This window comes from Dama dama, chromosome 8 (genome assembly GCF_033118175.1).
Source record: "Dama dama isolate Ldn47 chromosome 8, ASM3311817v1, whole genome shotgun sequence".
Classification (NCBI taxonomy): Eukaryota; Metazoa; Chordata; class Mammalia; order Artiodactyla; family Cervidae; genus Dama; species Dama dama.
In genome coordinates this window covers 7,643,231-7,664,545 of record NC_083688.1, presented here as the reverse complement: position 1 = coordinate 7,664,545, position 21,315 = coordinate 7,643,231, and the positions used below count along the sequence as shown (strand labels likewise).

Sequence of the window (21,315 nt, the reverse complement as noted above, 5' to 3'; positions counted from 1 at the left end):
ACTGACTACGTTCCTTGCAGTTGGCTCTTAGAAATTAGGACACCCATTTCTTGTTCCATGTATCCATCTACTCTTCCATCCTCCCATCCACTCATCCACCCACCCACCCACCCACTGTGCTCAGTCATTCTCCCACCTGTTCTGTCCACTTTCCGTCATTCATTCAACAAGCACCCACCACCTCCCATTTGGCACCAGGCATAAGTCTGCCTTATGACCACTTTCGTCTGGGATTTCTATCTGTAACTTTGTACATGAAAATTAGACTTGCATCAGCTCTGAGACGATTCAAAGAGGGGCCATGGGGATCATGTCTCTACAGCTCAGACAAAGAGGATGAAACTATTTCTTTTAAGAAAATCTCCTTCTATCAGCAGTTAGTGGGGATCATCCCCCTCATGCCTGGCCCAGCCTTGATCACAGAGAGGTGGCTGATTAACATCATATTGAAGTCCTTTGGAAAAGGCAGTGGCCTGTGGATCTGGAAGTCTGGGTTCCAGGTCTACCACATCTATTAAGTTTTATTTACCCACCTGTCAACTTCAGGCTTGAACATCCTGTGTTTCTGATTTTTGTGGCCCACATTGTATAGAAAAGATGCCTCAAGGAGCTTCCCACCCAAGACCTGCAAGTCTAATTTTCATGTACAAAGTTACAGATAGAAATCCCAGACGAAAGTGGTCACAAGGCAGACTTATGCCTGGTGCCAAATGGGAGGCATAGGATGTGCCAGGAGTCAGTGGGAGGAGGAGACCAGTGGGCGTTCTGGTTGAGACTGACTGAGAGCCGGAATGCGACCTGTGCCTTACATTTACCCCTCAGTCTTTGGGCTCCAGCCAAGGGCCCAGCTTCCAAGGGTCCTCAAATATACCTGAGCTCCTATATAAATCTCCAGGTGTCCCATTGTCCCCAAGGGAAAAAAGGCACAAGGGTAAAGAGTTGATGGCTCTATGCAAATATGTCAGAGGAAGATAATTCAACCCCAACATTCTGATCAGGAAGGAGAGGAAACTAAGGGAACTAAGGAATTTAAGGGGATGCTAATGAATTTTTTTTTGGCCACCTGGGGATCAGGATGCGGATATCTTTGAGGGGACCATTACTCAGCCTCATAGACAGGACCCATATCTGTTGGACTTCAAGGTCTGTAGTCAATTCACACCTGTTTCCTCAGCCCCATCCTGCCTGAATTGACACATCTCACAGGCCAGGTGCTGCAGGAGATGCAGAGGTCGATCAGACACGCCGAGGGGTAGCAGGTACGAGGTACATTGGGAGGTAGTATGGGAGAGCTGCCGTGAGAGGAGCAGAGAAGGGGTCCTAGAGACACTGGGCAGGCAGGGCAGGGGCGTGGGGAGCGGGCTCAAGAGGCAACTGGGAAGGCCTGATTCTGTCCCTGCTGCATGAGCTGAGTTCACATCTCAGCACCTACTCCCAGCCTAACTACAAATACACTTGCAGTTCACCCTATCCCGAAGGACCACCCTGCTCTAGCCTGTGCCTGCCAGGATTCGGTCCCATTGGTGGGATTTATTTGCCCAGTTTGGTCCCATCAGTGGGATTAATTTGCCCAGTTAACTGGTGACCATTCTCAATTTTTCTTTTCTTTTTACTTATTTGGTTGGTCACACCAGGTCTTAGCTGTGGCACTCAGGACCTTTGATCTTTGTCGCAGCATGCTGGGTCTTGAGTTGGAGCATGTGAACTCTTAGCTTCATGTGGTATCTAGTTCCCTGACGAGGGTCTAAACCCGGGCCCGCTGCATTGGAAGCTTGGAGTCCCACCGGGGAAGTCTCATTCTCAATTTTTCCTTTTCAAATCTCCTCCCTGTTAAGGGAGCTAATATATAGGATTCAGACTCTAATCTGTCAGACCCAAAGGTTTGTATTCAATCCTCTCCAGCCTCCCCTGCCCGTTCCTGCCTGAACAGACAAATCTCTTCCCTGCCAAGGGCTTAGAATGTCTTTAGTTTTATAAGCCCCCTCCCTGCCCAGCTCTGGTTTGCAAGGATGTCCTGGCCCCTCCATGAGCCTACCCATCTCTTCACAGGTTAGAGAACTCACATGGGGTGGGTGAGCCGGGCATTCCATCCCCCAGACAGGCAGCAGAGCCTTCTACCTCTTACAGCAGCTTTCAGGCTCTGCAGTGACTCAGCGGTGGTTTCTCTGGGCCCAGAGGAAAACAACAGGTAAGAAGGACAAACTCTGGTTTGCTTCATCCTAGGAGAAACAATTGTAGGATCTATCTTTGTTTTTCAAAAATTGCAGGAGGGGGACTTTTCTGGTGGTCTAGTGGTTAGGACTTTGTACTTCCACTGCAGGGAACATGGGTTCGATCCCTGATGGGGGATCCAGCAGGCAGCTCAATGTAGACCAAAAAAAAAAAAAAAAATGCAAGAGGGAATTCTGGTTAACCAGAGCAAATGGAATATAATTATCTCTGCTTCCTCTTGAAACTCACCCTACCCCCCACAAATGGCAGTAAAGGAATTCAGACATACGACACCACGAGGTCAAAAGGGAAAGGAGAGATGACAACCACTTTGGAGAGAGTCCAGTCCAGGTTTGAAAGTTGGAAAAGCTGAAGGCTAAGTGTGACTAGCAGCCTGGCAAAGACTGAGGCTCAAACCTGCAGACTGGGGAAACCAACAAAAGCTGAAGGCACAGAAGAAACCCCAGATTCTGCTGATACTACTAAAAGCCAGGGTAGGAAATGGGGCTGGAAAGAGGAATTTGCAGTTCAAATCCATCCCTTCCCCGCCAAACGGAGACAATGCAAAGGGCAGAAGAAAACTTCAACATCCTCGGAAAGATGAGATACTATATTTATAAAACAAGAACAGAATGCTATAAGAAAAGAATATTCCAAGAACAAGAAAGAGTGCTAGGAATTTAAAATATGACAAAAGAAATGTAAAAGTTCAATAGAAGCATTTGAAGACAGTTGAGGAAATGTCTCATAGAGTGGAATCAAAAAAGACTGAGAGATAAAAGAGGCAAAAACAAATTACTCCAGGAGGTCCAACATTCTAATGATAAGAATTCCAGAAGTGATTAAGTGGGAAAAAAATCAAGGGGAAGCAATTATCAAAGAATACATGGAAATTTCCCAGAAATGAATGACCTGAATTTTCAGAATAAGAAAACGGTGGACTCACCAGAAAAGTGAATATAAAAGATGCACAACGGGGCTTGTCATCATTACCTCCCAGAACACGGGGTGTAAAGAGAATGTCCCACACATCTATCAATTATAAAAAAAAAAAAAAAACAAGGTCAAATATCCAGAAAAGGATCAACACTCAGATGAAAGCAGAACGTCCGTGGATTTGACAGCAGCAGTCCTGAAGCTCTGAGCTAACTCTCCAAAATTCTAAGGGAAGATTATCTCCAGCCTAGAAGTGGACAGATGCCAAACTAAATACGGAGTGGAAGGGTAGAAGAACAACATTTAGGGGCACAAAAAGCTTCACACACAAAAAAATCCGCCCCGCCCCATGCACATTTTCCTGGAGAATTTGCCCCATGAAAGCGAAAGAGTGAGCTGCAGGAGACGCTCCAAGGACCCAGGGACCAGGGGGCGCCCGGGTGATGCTGTGGGTAGCCAGTCCGACCAAGGGGTGGAGGGAGGTGCGGGAGAATTCTGCCAGCCAAGAAAAAAGTGAAACTGGTCGATTTTCTATGTGTTTGTCCAGAGTGAAAGGAGATCCACTCTTGGCTGGAGAGTTTGTGGGATGAACTTATGATGGAAAATTCAGCGCCTCCAAAAGGCTCCTCCCTTCCACTCCTCTCCCCACGAGGCTTCTTTCCCTGGTCCCCACACCTTCTGCGGTGATCCTAGGAGGCAGTGCCTGTGATCATTGGTTTGGTGGAAGCCACTCTGAAAACTCTCCTTACAAATGGGAAAGCTAGGGGCCAGCGAGGTGCCCGGGGCACACGGATGGGAGGGCGCGTTGGTCATTCACTGGGTACTCTTTCCAGAACGCCTTTCTGATTCACCCAAGACAAGGTCAGTAACAACAACAGCAAGAGCCAAAGACAACCCAAAGGAACCCCGGCCGGGGAGCGCAATGAGGTCCCGCCTGGCCCAGTGTTCCCCCCGCAGCGCTGCCCTCAACCACCCCGCCTGGTAGCTGTGCTGCGTCTTAAAACACACCAACCGAGGCTTCGGAGTTCCTTCTCACTGCCGCCTGCTGAAGCAAGAACACAGAGGTGTAACTGAGTTGTGTCTACCCTGGGCAGGCCACTCTGAACCTCCTAAGGAAAAAAAAAAACTGGGCTTGGGAGTGCAGAGAAGAACCAAACCCAAGTCTCTTCAGAACCAGGCGCCCTGACCCCCAGTGCCCCCAGCTAACTGCTTCTAATTTAAGAACCCAGGCCAGTGCCATCCTACAAGATCCAGTCATCTGAGGTCACCCCTGATGTTGACTTTTCAGCGGTCTCCCTTTGATTCTCGGTCTCTCCTCCACCTTTGGCAAAGGCTTGGCCAACCTTCGAGTCTTTGTCATGGAGGAGTCGAGGATGAACTCTGCCTGCAGCATCTGCCCTTGACTACAGAGCTAGAGGAACCCGAGTGCTGTGGAGCCTGTTACGTGACAGTCTTCCTTTGCGTCTCCAAGTCCCAGGCTATGGCGCTCACAACCTCACCGGTTCAGCAGGCTCAGCACCCAAACCCCAACCGTGAGGCCAGACGTGGGAGGCCAGGGGCCCTGGGCTGGAAGTTAGGAGTCCAGGGTTCGAGTCTTACCTCTGTTACTGCCGCGCAGTGTGACCTTGGGCAAGTCACCTGTCCCGTCTGCGCCTCAGTCTGTTCCCCTGCAAAGGGCGCGGGCTGGGACGGTGACCTCCCTCTCACGCTCCCTCCCTCCTGTGACTCTCCCGCCTCCCCAGTTTGGTTCAGGACACACCACCCACCCCCCACCCTCCCCAAGGCTCGCCTGCCTCCCACACCTTCCATTCCAGAAGGGACGGCCCTCCCCTTTCCTGCCCGTGCGGTGGGGGGGGGAGCCTGGCAGGCGCTGGGCAGCCGACAGGGACAGGAGGTGCGGGAACAATCCCGGCCATTCAAGCCGCCCGCCCGCAGGGAGCGCTGGCCCGCAGCCAGTCTCCACCGCCGAGATACAGAGGGGCGTTTGTCTGGGGGACCCAGGTTTGCATCTGAACCTTCGCGTTCTCCTCTCCCTCCCTCTCAGGTGGCAGCTTTGCTAGGAGGTGGGATGTGGGCAGCTCCTCTGTGGGCTGGGAAACGGGACAGGAGGAAGGAGGCGGGGAGAAGGGCAGGCGAGCCACGTGGACAGGGTGCCCGCAGTGAGGGCAGGGGGTGGGCACCGTGGGGGGTGCAGGAAAGGGCTTTGGGCCGGAGGGGGCCGTAGGGAGGGGCAGAGGAGGAGGGGCTGGTTCCCCACGCTCACTGACTACGAGGAAAGGACCCAGGGAGCAAGGGGTCCCCTTCTCAGTTTCCTCTGCTTTCACGTGGGGTCGGATGACTTCTCTGGCGGTTCAGTGGTTCAGGCCACCTTCCAATGCAGGGGGATGTGGGTCGGATCCCTGGTAGAGAAGCTAAGATCCCTCATGCCTTGTGGCCAAAAAAACAGAACATAAAACAGAAGCAATATTGTAACACGTTCAATAAAGATTTTAAAAATGGTCCACATTAAAAAAAAAAACACCTTAGAAAATAAAATGGGGTTGAAAATTCCCTGGCAGTCCAGTGGTGAGGACTCCACACTTTCACTGCTGAGGGTGTGGGTTTGATCCCTGATTAGGGAACTAAGATCCCATAAGCTGAATGGTGTAGCCGAAAAAAAAATAACCAATGTGGGACTGATTATCCCACCATTATGCTATAAATCAAATAAGATGATGAACTTGCAAAGGGTGTGATCTAGGGAAGAAAAGCATTTGGACTCAGGTGGGCCTGCATTTAAACCCCACCTCTGTCACATCTAAGTTGTGGGCAACATCTTTACCCTCCGGGAGCCTCACCTTCCTCATCTCAGGGAGAAAAATGATGTGTGTGCCACCAGACAAGATCATAAGGATCAAATAAGAACCAACAGGAAGTACCCTGCCCAGGATATGCGGTTGAATGAATGAAGACGTGGTCAGGGCTGCGGTGTGGTTTTTGCAGGCTGTTTCCAGCGTAATAAAGTTTCATGGGCTTTAAACATTTTATTTGTTCTGAAGTGAGATTTGCTTGTGCCCTAAAATGGATTCCCACCCCACTCCCGATTTTAAGAGAAATTAAAACATTTAGACAGCCTTGTGTCTGTTCTACCCAGTGAGTAAGTCGGCCTGGTGTTGGGTCAGGGTCCTGGCAGGGCTGCCCTGTCCCGGGAAGGGCCCCCAGCGCCACCTCTGGGTCCCTGACGCCTCCCCCAGCCCCCCAGAGCTGAGCCCATGGGCCTTCGTTTCTGCCATTATCTTTGTTTCAATGCGATATGAGCCCTGTTGCCGTGGCTGATGGACCCCAGGAGCTCGGCAGGTGTGGCGGTGGGGAGAGTCCAGAGGCCCTGGGAGTGTAGGTCAGCCTGGCTTTCAAGGAGCTGGGGTTGGGGGTGATGGGCATTTACCACTCACGTCGCCCCTGCTCCGTTTTGGGACCGCCTCTGTGTCTAGCACTGTACTTGGGGCTTCACATTCATAATCTCCTTCACCCCTCATCACACCCATTCTGCTTGAGACCCAAGGAAACTGAGGCTCAGAGAGCTCAAGCAATTCGCCCAAAGTCACAGAGCAGGGTAAGGATCCAGGCTTCAACTCCCCAAACCAGGAGGCCTCCCGGTACCTACCCCACCATCTTTGAAGAGTCAATGGGAACGTGGAAGAGGCTTGGAGGGTGTGCAGAACATGGCAAGGCAGTGTGAGTCTGGGGACCAAGGAAATACGAAAATGAGCAGGAGAGCAGAGCCGGGAAGGGTGTGAGAGGTGTGTTAGGGGTTGAGTGTGCCAGGCGCACCTGGGTCCTCCCGGGGGTGGTGGGCAGAGCAGGGGAAGGGGGCAGGGCCAGCGTGCCAGCTTTTGCCTCTGTGTTGATTTCTTGAGCCAGCAAGAAACTCCGCCAGGCGGGGCTGCTGCAAAACATGCCTGTAGGCACTTCATTTTCTCACTGAACTGTGGAGGGCTGCGCCTGTTTACCCACATACCATGGCAGAGCCCGTGCTGCTCAGGGAGCCCCGCCCCTGAAAGAGGAGCTCAGAGTCACCGAGGAGCATTGTAGGCTGGGGGCTCTGGGCATTGTAGGCTGGGGGCTCTGGCCCTGACGTTAGCCAGAGGAGGGAGATTCCTGCTGGAAGCAGGCTGCCTGCTCCACCCAGTCACACCGCAGCCGGGGGAATGGGGTACGCCCTGAATGTGACCTTTCTACTCAGAGCGGACAGGTTGGACAGGGCCCACTCCACTAAAAAACCATCAGCTAGGGACTTCCCTGGCAGTCCAGTGGTTAAGACTCTTTGCTTCCAATGCAGGGGGCATGGGTTTGATCCTTGGTCGAGGAACTAAGATCCTACATGCCACATAGTACAATCAGGAAAAAAAAAAAAAAAATCAGCTTTACGGCCACCCCAGAGAGCAAGCTTTCTAGAAACAAATCTGACCCTGGTCACCTCTGCCTAGACCTTCAGTGACATCTCACCAGCTAAGATGAATGAAGTTCAAACCCCTTAGCATGTAGACTCGCACTCAAAAATGTGGTAGCCACTGGCTTCAGGTGGCTATGGAATCCTTGAAATGTGGCTGGTCTGAATTGAGATGTGTTGTATGTGTAACATACCTGTGGGACCTCAAAGACCTAGAACATAATAAAAGAGCTAAGTAATTTATATCTTGCTTATCTTAGTAAGTTAAAAAAATTGATTAGATGTTTGATAATATTGGGATTGTTACTGCTGTTCAGTCGCTAAGTTGTGTCCCACGCTTTGGACCCCATGGACTGCAGCAGGCCAGGCTCCTCTGTCCTCCACTGTCTCTTGGAGTGTGCTCAAATTCATGTCCATTGAGTCGGTGATGCTCTCTAACCATCTCACCCTCTGTCACCCCCTTCTCCTTTTGCCTTCAGTCTTTCCCAATGAGTCACAGGCCCTTTGCATATATTGGGTCAAATAAAATATATTGCCAAAATTTAATCTGTTTCTTTTTACTTTTTTAATGTGGTTACATTTAAAATTACGTATGTGGCGCATGATATACTGAACAACACATTTATACTCTGTCCTGTCTCCTCTCTCCACTGCCTCTCCTACCCACATTAGCTTATTCATTTGTTCTTTTTTTTTTTTCTTCTTTTTCTGGCTATACCACATTGGTTGTTAGTTCCCCAACCAGGCATTGAATCTGGGACCTTGGCAGTGAAAGTGTGGAGTCCTAACCAGTGGACCACCAGGGGAGACCCCATTTGTTCGTTTCTTCATGAATGTATTCATTCAGTAAATATTCACTAATCGTCTGCTATATGCTAAACATTAGAGGCAATGAGGAAACAATATAGGCCTGGCATTTGTGCCCACACGGAGCTTATGAACTATACTTGTGTCCTACACTGGTTTGAGCAAGGAGCTCAAACCAGTCAATCCTAAAGGAAATCAACCCTGAATATTCATTGGAAGGACTGATGCTGAAGCTGAAGCTCCAATACTTTGGCCACCTGATGCGAAGAGCTGACTCACTGGAAAAGGTCCCAATGCTGGGAAAGATTGAAGGTGGGAGGAGGACGGGACGACAGAGGATGAGATGGTTGGATGGCATCAGTGACTCAATGAACATGAATTTGAGCAAGCTCTGGGAGCTGGTGATGGACAGGGAAGCCTGATGTGTTCACTCAGTCACAACTGAGTGACTGGACAATAACACACATAGATCCCATAGCATTACTTGCCACCGCTCATATTCATGCTTCTCTGTAAAATGACTTCTTAATCCTGTCTGCCTGGTGAACTCCTATCTATACTTCAAAGCCCAAACCTTCCAACCCTTCAAGCACTTATGTCAAATGTTTCAGTTAAAAAGAAAATTACCTCATACAGTTTGTTCATTCCCACCCCCAATCCTTGCTGGGGTTCTGAACTATTAACTGTGTGACTGTGTGATTTTACCATTGTGTCAGTCTAAATGTCATCACTCTAAGATGCTCACTATCCCCCAACCCCAGGAATTGTCTCACTTACGCTCTTTAACCTTCCTAGATCCACCACCAGCAGAAACTATCTTGTTGGTGACCCATCCAACCCTCCAGACCCTAAGATCTGTGAGAGCAGGCACTGGTCTTTGTTGTTCAGAGATGACATCCCAGTGCCTAGCACAGTCTTCAGCACCTAGTAGGCACTTAGAAAATGAAGATGGGACTTTCCTGGTGGTCAAGAATCCACCTCCCAATGCAGGGGACTTGGGTTCCATCCCTGATCTGGGAATTAAGATCCCACATGCTCGAATGCAAACTAGTACAACCACTATGGAAAACAGTATGGAGATTCCTTAAAAAACTGGGAATAGAACTGCCATATGACCCAGCAATCCCACTTCTGGGCATACACACCGAGGAAACCAGAGTTGAAAGAGACACATGTACTCCAGTGTTCACTGCGGCACGGTTTACAATAGCTAGGACATGGAAGCAACCCAGATGTCCATCAACAAATGCATGGATAAGGAAGTCGTGGTACATATACACAACGAAATGTTACTCAGCTATAAAGGAACACATTTGAGTCAGTTCTAATGAGGTGGATGAAACCAGAGCCTATTATACAGAGTGAAGTAAGTCAGAAAGAGAAAGACAAATACTGTATATTAATATGCATATTAATATGCATATACGGAATTTAGATAGATGGTAATGACGATCCTATATGCAAGGCAGCAAAAGAAACACAGATGTAAGGAACAGACTTTTGGACTTTGTAGGAGAAGGCAAGGGTGGGATGATTTGAGAGAACAGCATTGCAACATGTATATTACCATGTGTAAAATAGATGACCAGTGCAAGTTCGATGCATGAAGCAGGGCTCTCAAAGCCAGCGCTCTGGGACAACCCAGAGGGATGGGGTGGGGAGGGAGGTGGGAAGGAGGTTCAGGATGGGGGGACACATGTGCATCCGTGGCTGATTCATGTTGATGTATGGCAAAAACCATCATAGTATTGTAAAGTAATTATCCTCCAATTAAAATAAATAAATTAATTAATTATTTAAAAAAAAATCCCACATGCTTCAGCGCAACTAAGCCCACGTGCCGCAACAAAGACCCAGCGCAGCCAAGAGGAAAAAATAAACAAAAGGAAAATGAAGATGATGGCCTGTTGGCTGTATCGTGCAGGGTGTTACAACAGAGGTTCTGGAGTTGGACCACTGGGTCCAAATCCTGCACTCAATTAGCCATTGTGGTCACCATCATCATCATCATCATCATTATATGTCTGCTTTCCCCCGCTTGAGGGCCTGGGCAGTGTCTTGGGCTTTGTCATGCCCCAGCACTTCACAGAATCTGGTCTCTTCCAGAGTTCCCCATGGCAGGAAATGTCACTGCTATCCACGGAGCCTCTGAAGCCAGAAACCCACTGAAGTCATCACCTGTCACCAGTCTGCCACCCCCATCAACAAGCCCTTTCAGATTTACCTTCATTTCATACACACCTCCTTACTAATCTCCTCCAGCATCCCTATCCCTGCTGGGGTCCAGGCTTCTGTCTTCTGTCACCTGGATGCTGCCATTGCTGCCCAGTGGGCCAGGACTACCTCTGCTCTGGGTCCCTGCAATCCTCCACAGCAGCTGCAGCGATCTTTAAAAACCTCAAGTCTACTTTACACTAGAATTTACCATCATCAGCAAGGCCCCTGTATAGGATCTGTATTCTTCAGACCCCTCCAGTCTCCTCTCTGTCTTGAGTTCTGCCCTGTAACTCTGTCCCATTGTGGCCACAGGACCTTTGCATATGCCAGAGCACTCTTTCCTCACCTCCTGGCATTTCTGATACTTTAACCCAAGCATCACTTCAAATTCCCATGCTGTGCACCCTCATAGCACAGGGGTTTAATAGCTGTTGGCTGAACCAAAGCATCCAGCAAGGACCAAACACAGGTCATAGGGCTTGAGCCTTCCCACCACAAGTGGCCACCAGTAATGTGACGCTAAGACACAGACGGGCCGTGAATGCTCTGGAGCTCAGTGGGGGAGACGGTGCTGAGCAGGGGACAAGAGAAAAGGGCAAGCTGCTCAGAGAGGGAAAAGCTGAGTGGCACCATGTGGTCATATTAAACAAGCGTTAGTCACTCAGTCGCGTCTGACTCTGCGACCCCATGGACTGCTTTGTTCATGGAATTCTCTGGGCAGGAATACTGGAGTGGGTTGCCATTCCATTCTCCAGGGGATCTTCCCAACCTAGGGATCAAACCCAGGTCTCCTGCATGGAAGGCAGATTCTTTACCATCTGAGCCACCAGGGAAGCTAAACAAGGGTTTAATTAAATAAGGGCTTTGAGATCTGTATCTGAACGCCCGTATTTACCTGTCACTAAGTGCCAAATCCTCTGGGTACTTTAAGTCTAATAGACTGTCTCATCCACCGTAAGTGGAAAGCATGTTGCTGTTGAAATTTTTTTACAGAGGAAACCACGGCCCAGAGAGATTAACTAACTGGTCTAAGGTCACCAACCGAGGTGGGACGTGAACTCAAGCAACCCGACTTCAGGGTCTGCTCCACATTTCAAAGGCTTGACCATTAGAGTGAACATTTCATCACTTTCTCTGTGCCAAGAACTTTTCTAAGAAATTTACAAAGAAGTTACTTCTATCATTTTTATTTATTTTTACTTCATTTCATCCCACTTTTTCTCCTTCTTCCAGGTCAACTGGGTATCACTATATCTTACAGGTGAAGAAACTGTAGTCCAGAAAGGTTAACTAACTTGCCTGAGGTCACACAGCCAGCAAAAGTGATGAAACTAGCTGGAGTTTCATTCTTTTAACCACTCCACTCCACACCTTCTGCTCTATGAAGGTGCATTATTATTATTAATTTGCTAGGATTTTGTCAGGTGGAGAAAGGAGGAGGGACACTGTAGCTGGGAAGAACAGTGGGCATGAAGACTGGGAGATGGGGATGAGGACGAACACTTTAGAAAGGGAAGTGTGAGACTGGGGAGGCGGGTGGGGCAGTGAGCGGGGTGGGGCTGTGAGGGTCCCAGCACAGCGGAGCTGAGTGTCCAGGCAAGGTCAGAGTGGAGACTGAATGTGAGGGATGTTTGGGGATTAAGCTATGGAAGAATTTCCTGCATAGGCAGATGCTAGCACACTTTAATCTCTCCAGAATCCCCATGTCACAGATTCCAGGCGAGCTGTGAGCTCCTGACCTGGCTCTGCTGAATGCCCCTTGGGAAGTTACTTAAACTTTCTGGGCATCCATCCCTGTCCCGCAAAATGGAGGTAATAAACAGAACCTTCTTCATGAGGTAAAAATGAGGTTATGAATATAAAGCCCCTGGCAGAGTGCTTGGAATAAAGCAGCCCTTTGAGATCTCATTTCTCTCCTTTCCCCAGCCTCTAGGAAGGTCTCCTCAAAGCCCCAGGCTCACCCGAATTGAGACTAAAATCGGCTGACTGAGAACCACCAAGGCCCCCCTGGAGGCCCCAGGTCCGTACAATGAGGAAGAAGAGAGGTATCCAAAGTGTCAAGCTATCTGAAGTGCATCCGAGACTGCAAAAAAAATGAGTAATTATAATTTATGTCCTCCTCCTTCCTGCTGTGTCAACTCGGGGTTATATAACTGAACTTCTCTGTGAGGGGGCCCTTGGGGGCCTCCAGGAGGCAGGGCTGGCGGTGACATAAATAAATATTTCTCTGCTCTCTGCCCCGGGCTTGGGCTCTGAGCAAACACCACAGCCTGAAAGGGAGGCTGTGACAGGGAGGAAGCTGGGGGAGGTGAGTTCAGGGCTGCGAGTCAGGAGACCTGCGTTCCAGGCCCAGTCCTGACTGGGAGGACGTGGACATCAGGCGACCAGTGACTGGGAGGCGAGATCACGGTGTGATCTGGGGAACGCTGGGACCCTCGGGCAGGCCTTTCCAGCCTGCTCCCTGCATCCAGGCCCGGCACTCGAAGCCCTTCCCATCTCTCTCCCGTCTCCTCCCCCGTTCCCTCTTGGCACCCACACACCCCTAACCTTGGTTCTCTGGGACTACGGAGTCCCCTACAACCCCACAGGATTCGGCCCTCTCCTGGAAAGTGCTCCACTTCCCGTGACATGGTGGTGTGCTGAGGGTGACAGAGGTGGGGGTTTAGAGTTAGACACGGGCCTGAAGGAGAAGAGGGGGACAGAGGCTGAGATGGTTGGATGGCGTCCCTGACGCAATGGACATGACCTTGGGTAAACTCCGGAAGAGGGTGAGGGACAGGGAAGCTTGGCATGCTGCAGTCCATGGGGTTGCGAACAGTTGGACACGACTTGATAACTGAACAACAATGGACTTGAATTCTGACCTGAGTGTCTTTAGGCTTGTGACTTAACCTCTCTGAGTCTGTTTCCTCATCTGTAAACTAGACTTGGTGATTCCTGTCTTTTCCCTGGTTGCAAAAATCAAATAAGATAATCATTGCTAATAATAAGCGGACTCATCTCTTCCATGCAGCCTCTATGTTTGCATGAATTCATTTCCCAAGGAGCTCCTAAAATAGAAGGGAAGACAGATCTGTTTGCTAATTATAACACTTTCATGTGATAAGTGCTATAAGCAAAGTATACCTGTGAGGTGCTGGGAATTCTCAGAAAAGATTGACCTACTTGAGATCCGTGGGGAGGCTTTGGACAGATCCTGGAGGAGGAAACTAGTATTTATTAATGCCCACTATGCCTCAGGCTGAACCTCCAATACTTTGGCTACCTGATGTGAAAGCCAATGCATTGGAAAAGACCCTGACGCTGGGAAAAACTGAAGGCAAAAGGAGAAGGGGGCAGCAGAGCATGACATGGTTAGATAACATCACCAACTCAATGGACATGAATTTCAGCAAACTCTGGGAGACAGTGAAGGACAGAGGAGACTGGCATGCTGCTGTCCATGGGGTCACAAAGAGTCAGACACGACTTAGCAACTGAATGGCAACACAAAGCATCAGTCACTCTCCTAGAGGCTTGAAAAGCATTGCTAAATGCCTTATGCATGCAAAACCCTCACAAATGCCTGATTTATTTATACAGTAAGGCTAAATAATTGGACTTGCACTTGTACCACAATTTTTTAGTCAAAACTCAGGACACTTGTCCTCAGCTCAGTTCAGTCACTCCGTCGTGTCTGACTCTTTGCAACACCATGGACTGCAGCACTCCAGGCCTCCCTGTCCATCACCAACTCCTGGAGTTTACTCAAACTCATTTCCATCAAGCCAGTAATGCCATCCAACCATCTCATCCTCTGTCGTCCCCTTCTCCTCCTACTTTCAATCTTTCCCAGCATCAGGGTCTTTTTCAAATGAGTCAGTTCTTCACATCAGATGGCCAAAGTTTTGGAGTTTCAGCTTCAGTATCAGTCCTTCTGATGAATATTCAGGACTGATTTCCTTTAGGATAAACTGGTTGGAACTCCTTGCAGCCAAGGAACTCTCAAGAATCTTCTTCAACACCACAGTTCAAAAGCATCAGTTCTTCAATGCTCAGCTTTCTTTATAGTTCAACTCTCACATCCATACATGACTACTGGAAAACCATAGCTTTGACCAGAAGGACATTTGTTGGCAAAGTAATGTCTTTGATTTTTAAATGCTGTCTAGGTTGGTCACAGCTTTTCCTCCAAGGAGAAAGCATCTTTCATTTCATGGCTGCAGTCATCACCTGCAATGATTTTGGAGCCCAAGAAAATTGGGCTTCTGTTTCCCCATCTATTTGCCATGAAGTGATGGGACCAGATGCAATGATCTTAGTTTTCTGAATGTTGAGGTTTAGGCCAACTTTTTCACTCTCCTCTTTCACTTTCATCAAGAAGCTCTTTAGTTCTTCTTTGCTTTCTGCCATAAGGGTGGTGTCATCTGCATATCTGAGGTTATTGATATTTCTTCTGGCAATCTTGATTCCAGCTTGTGCTTTATCCAGCCTGCCACTTGCATGATGTACTCTGCATCTAAGTTAAATAAGCAGGGCGATGATATACAGCCTTGATGAACTCCTTTTCCGATTTGGAACCAGTCTGTTGTTCCATGTCCAGTTCTAACTGTTGCTTCTTGACCTGCATACAGATTTCTCAGGAGGCAGATAAGGTGGTCTAGTATTCCCATCTCTTTCAGAATTTTCCAAAGTTTGTTGTGATCCACATGATCAAAGACTTTGGCATAGTCAATAAAGCAGAAGTAGATGTTTTTCTGGAATTCTCTTGCTTTTTCTATGATCTAACAGATGTTGGCAATTTGATCTCAGGTTCCTCTGCCTTTTCTAAAACCAGCCTAAACATCTGGAAGTTCACGGGTCACTTACTGTTGAAGCCTCGCTTGGAGAATTTTGAGCATTACTTTACTAGCGTGTGAGATGAGTGCAATTGTGCGGTAGTTTGACCATTCTTTGTCATTGCCTTTCTTTGGGATTGGAATGAAAACTGACCTTTTCCAGTCCTGTGGCCACTGCTGAGTTTTCCAAATTTGCTGACATATCGAGTGCAGCACTTTCACAGCATCATCTTTCAGGATTCGAAATAGCTCAACTGGAATTCCATTGCCTCCACTAGCTTTGTTTGTAGTGATGCTTCCTAAGGCCCACTTGACTTCACATTCCAGGATGTCTGGCTTTAGGTAAGTGATCACACCATCATGATTATCTGGGTCGTGAAGATCTTTTTTGTATAGTTCTGTGTATTCTTGCCACCTCTTCTTAATATCTTCTGCTTCTGTTAGGGCCATACCATTTCTGTCCTTTATTGTGCTCATCTTTGCATGAAATGTTCCCTTGGGATTTCTAATTTTCTTGAAGAGAGCTCTAGTCTTTCCCATTCTATTGTTTTCCTCTATTTCTTTGCACTGATCACTGAGGAGGGCTTTCTTATCTCTCCTGGCTATTCTTTGGAACTCTGCATTCAAATGGGTATATCTTTCCTTTTCTCCTTTGCCTTTAGCTTCTCTTCTTTTCTCAGCTATTTCTAAGGCCTATTCAGACAACCATTTTGCCTTTTTACATTTCTTTTTCTTGAGGATGGTCTTGATCCCTGCCTCCTGTACAATGTCATGAACCTTGGTCCATAGTTCTTCAAGCATTCTATCAGATCTAATCCCTTGAATCTATTTGTCACATCCACTGTATAATCATAAGAGATTTGATTTAGGTCATACCTGAATGATCTAGTGGTTTTCCCTACCTTCTTCAATTTAGGTCTGAATTTGGCAATAAGGAGTTCATGATCTGAGCCACAGTCAGCTCCCGGTCTTGTTTTTGCTGACTCTATAGAGCTTCTCCATCTTTGGCTGCAAAGAATATAATCAGTTTGAAATCAGTATTGACCATCTGATGATGGTCTTCTCTTGTGTTGCTGGAAGAGGGTGTTTGCTATGACCAGTGTGTTCTCTTGGCAAAATTCTGTTAGCCTTTGACCTGCTTCGTTTTGTACTCCAAGGCCAAATTTGCCTGTTACTCCAGGTATCTCTTGACTTCCTACTTTTGCATTCCAGTTCCCTATAATGAAAAGGACATCTTTTTTGGGTGTTAGTTCTAGATGGTCTTGTAGGTCTTCATAGAACAGTTCAACTTCAGCTTCTTCAGCATTACTGGTTGGGGCATAGACTTGGATTACTGTGATACTGAATGGTTTGCCTTGGAAATGAACAGAGATCATTCTGTCGTTTTTGAGATTGCATCCAAGTACTGCATTTATAATTCTTTTGTTGACTATGATGGCTACTCCATTTCTTCTAAGGAATTCTTGCCCACAGTAGTAAATTATAATGATCATCTGAGTTAAATTCACCCTTTTCCGTCCATTTTAGTTCGCTGATTGCTAGAATGTTGATGTTCACTCTTGCCATCTCCTGTTTGACCACTTCCAATTTGCCTTGATTCATGGACCTAACATTCCAGTTTCCTTCACAATATTGCTCTTTACAGCATTGGACTTTACTTGCATCACCCGTCACATCCACAATTGGGTGTTGTTTTTGCTTTGGCTCTGTCTCTTCATTCTTTCTGGAGTTATTTCTCCACTGCTCTCCAATAGCATGTTGGGCACCTACCAATCTGGGGAGTTCATTTTTCAGTGTCCTATCTTTTTGCCTTTTTATTGTCCTAGCAAAGATTTTGGGTCCACAAGGAGTCCAAGAGGAGAACTAGAAGCTATAGAATGAATGTAGAAATACCAGAGTTTGCAGGATAGCCCAGTGGTTTATGAATCATAGACTTATTTCCACAGTGCCTGGTCTGGCCATGCACTTGCCATACAATAACTGTCTAACAAGTGCTTAGTGGATTGAGGGCAGTGTGTGTGTGTGTCTGTGTATTTTCTACCCCTTCATGCTCCTGGGATATTCTACTGTAAAGGAACAGAAGCTCCTAGCTGTCTTCCCTAAGGATCCCTTGTTGCAGAAAAAATTGCTGTGACCTTGGCCTTCTGCATGGTGTCTCTCTTTTATTCCAATACTATCCATCTACTTCTGGCTGGTCACAGAATAAAGCCATCATTCTTTGTCTTATCAACCAAAGTCTTCCATGAACCTTTTCTACTTTTATCCACCAGCCCCTGTCTTCTCCCTTTCTTCCCAACCCTTGGCAGGGAATGAGTGACTTCCTGTCTCCTTAAACTCACCCATGCCTCACCTGTGCCTCCCATACTGGGAAGCTATTACTAGCTGCACAGTATCTCCCCACTGAAGAGATGGAGTCTGTTTCTCCACTCCCTTGAATCTAGGTGGGCCCCATGACTGCTGGGACCACTGGGATATGGCAGGAGCGACACTGGCTGTTGGGGTAAAGCCCTTCAGGGAGGCTTCTGCTTCCTGCCTCTCAGAATGTTCGCTCCTTCTCGGCACCCCGCTGACATGCTCTGAGAAGCCCCAGGCACGTGCAGAGGCCACAGGCAGATGTGCTAGTTGACCGCCCCGGCTGTGGTCCCAGCTGTCAGCCACGTGTCACTAAGTCGCCACGTGAGTGAGCCACACAGACACCCAGGCCAGCTGAGCCGTGAGCTGTGAATGTCAGGCAGAAGGCACGTGTCAGACCCCAAGTGAAGACCTCTCCCATGAGCCCGCTGAACCTATACAGCCATCAAGCCACGAAGTCTTAGAGCAGTTGGTTACACAGGGACAGATAATCAGCAAACTGGCCTTTTCTCCAGTGCCCTCTTCCCAATGCTACCCCAATCTAAACCTTCCTCGGTCATGACACCCAACTGTCTCCTCCTCCCCAGAACACCTCTTCCACCTCTGACTACTTATAATCTTATAATTGTTTGCACCAATCACGATGGCTTGAGATCCCTGGACCTACTTATCCTTTAAAACATTCAAAAAATAACCTGTAAACAGAATAATTCTGTCGTTTCTGGAAATGGAAAACTTGCCATCAATAGAAAGCAACAAAATAAATTAGATGAAACAGATCAATGTCATTCTAGCTGGACAGTGTTACCTCCCAAAGGGTCTGGGCCCAAGGCAGGTCCTCTTTTAAAAAAAGGAGTGAGTGTTGCAGCCAGACTCTGAGATTCAGAATCCAGGCAGTTACAGCAGACCAGCGTCTGAATCCCTGGATCACATGACCGTGGTTGTGTATCCTTCAGTTCAGCAGTTGCACGAGCTTCGTGAGTCCTTCACCTTCCTGACTATGGCAGGTGCCAGAGCGCTCCAGTCTGCAGCGCTTTGGAAGCCTCCAGCCTTTCCAGTATTTTAAAAGAACAGGGTGCATAAAATCCCTTCCTACCGAAAATGCTGAGTTCTGTTTCTGTGTCTTGCATTGACCCCAGGCTTAAACACCCTGACTTCTGGCAGCTCCTGCAGCAGCTCCTGGATTTGTTTCTTTTATTATTTAAGTAGTTCCTTCAGAGTATTTTCAATGTGGGTCTTTGTGTATTCCACCTTCTAAGGCTTTATTTGTCTAAGAATATTTTTAGTATGACCTCATGTTTGAATGACGATTTGGCTGCCTTTAAAATTCTGGATTGAAAGGGTTCTCTTCTTTTAATTCTTATAATAACATTATTTTTTGACTTCCTTGATCAAGTGCTATTATTGAGATGTATAACATTAGTCTAAATCTTGGCGCTTTGTAAGGGAGACTAGTTCTCTCTGCCCTTTCTGTCTTTCAGATTTTCAATTTTATCACGATATTTTGTGTGGAGTTTTCTGCTGTTGGCGACTCCATGAGTCCTTTCAGTCTGATTTCATTCATTTTCCTTTAATCCTGGAACATATAATCTCTATTAGTCCTTCGATTCTTCCTTATTCTCCATTTTTCATCTTCTCTCCTTTCAGGAGACCTACTTCTCTCCGTCTCTCTTAGATTTTCGTTTTCATTTGTTATCTCTTTATTTTTTTCCTGCTTCCTTCTGGGATAGTTCTCAATCTGATTTTCCTCTTTACTGCATGCGTGCGTGCTAAGTTGCTTCAGTTGTGTCTGACTCTTTCTGACCCTATGGACCACAGCCTGGAAAGGATTCTCTGTCCATGGGACTCTCTAGGGGAATACTGGTGTGGGTTGCCATGCCTTCCTCCAGGGGATCTTCCTGACCCAGGGATCTAACCCATGTACGTCTCTTATGTCTCCTGCATTGGCAGGCAGGCTCTTTACCACTAGCACCACCTGGGAAATGTTAATTTAGCTGTATCCAACCTGATATTTATACCATCTATTGTGTCCTTTATTTTTTTTTCACTACAAATTTGTTTTATTTTCTTTTGCGCAAGAGCCTGATTCAGAGTTGATATTTCAGCCACATTGGCCCAAGACGTATAATGAGGCGATGTGAAGCATTTCTGAATAAAGAAGTGGAGAAAGGAACAGGCTGAGATGGCAATGCCTCTTTCGTCGCTGGAGCACAGGGTCCAGCTGGATTGCAGAGCTCTGACGGAACGTGAGAACAGAGTGCCTTCCTCTGTGGCGCTTCTGACCTGAAGCTAAGTGGAGGGGAGGCAAGGACTTCTGCCAGGTCGTGTCCTTCATTTTAAATAGTATATCTTTCATGGGCTTCCCTGGTGGCTCAGGGGTAAAGAATCCACCTGCCAAGCAGGCGTCACAGTTTGATCCCTGGGTCAGGAAGATCCCCTGGAGGAGGAAATGGCAACCCACTCCAGTCTTCTTGCCAAGAAAATCCCGTGGACAGAGGACCCCGGTGGGCTGCAGTCCATGGGGTGGCGAAAGAGTGGGACACGACTTAGCAACTAACCAACAACGATAAGTTTCATAGCTAATCTTTTGCTTTGGCTCTCTCCTATGACTTCTTGTTCTTGTATTATTCTACAAAGGTCTTTCCTTATCTTTTAAAGTATTAATAAAAGTATCATGCTTTACTTCAAAATCTGGTTCCATCTACTTCAATCATTCTGCTTCAGATGACATCTGCTGCTTGATTTACTGTCTTTTAGAACAGTTGTACTTCTTAGGCATCTAATTATTTTGGTGAGTGAATTCAAGTTCCCCTGGGGGAACTTCTCTCAGCCTGGTAATGCGCCCTGTGGAAGAGCCAGAGGCACTAGGAAAAGAAAAAATGAGCCCGGGGGCAGAGGGACACAGACTCCCTCAGCCACTCTCTTCTGGTTGGCACTCTGCCTGTGTGTCTGCAGGCTTCATCTCTGAGTTCCAGGGAGCAGTAGCCTTGGCAGGAGGTCAACTCCATCGGTGGGATTCTACAGACTGGGGTGGGGGGCGGGGTTGGAAGGGCAGCGATGGGCAAGTGAATACCTGAGCCTTGGTCTGTTTTGATTGGTTCCTCATCTCAGCAGGGCTTTGAGCTGCTCCAAGGGCTTCCGTGGTGAGCCAGTGGTAAAGAACTTGCCTGCCAATGCAGGGGACTCAGATTCGATCCCTGGGTCAGGAAGATCCCCTGGAGAAGGAGATAGCAACCCACTCCAGCATTCTTGCCTGGGAAACCCCACAGACAGAGGAGCCTGGTGGGCTGCAGTTCATGGGGTCACAAAATAGTCGGACATGTCTCAGCGACTAAAACAACAATAGACTCCCCCAGGACTGTAGCTGCCAACTTCTGCACTGCAGGGACAGGAGGCAGTGACTGTCCCAAGACAAGGAGCAGGGGCCCAAAGCGGGTAAGTGTCCTTAGAGAACAGTGCAGAGGTCAGTCACTCATTCCACGCTGAAAGTCTGTGTACCAAGGCACTGTGCTAGAAGATGGGGCAGACCGTGGGATATGGTCCCTG

At 47.8% G+C, this 21,315-nt stretch overlaps 1 protein-coding gene across 2 annotated transcripts in view; it reads right to left on the bottom strand.

Moving 5' to 3' along the window:
* RCAN3 (RCAN family member 3) overlaps positions 1–21,315 on the bottom strand; it is a 108,494-nt gene that overhangs the window by 18,228 nt on the left and 68,951 nt on the right. The gene's annotated exons all lie outside the window — the stretch shown is intronic.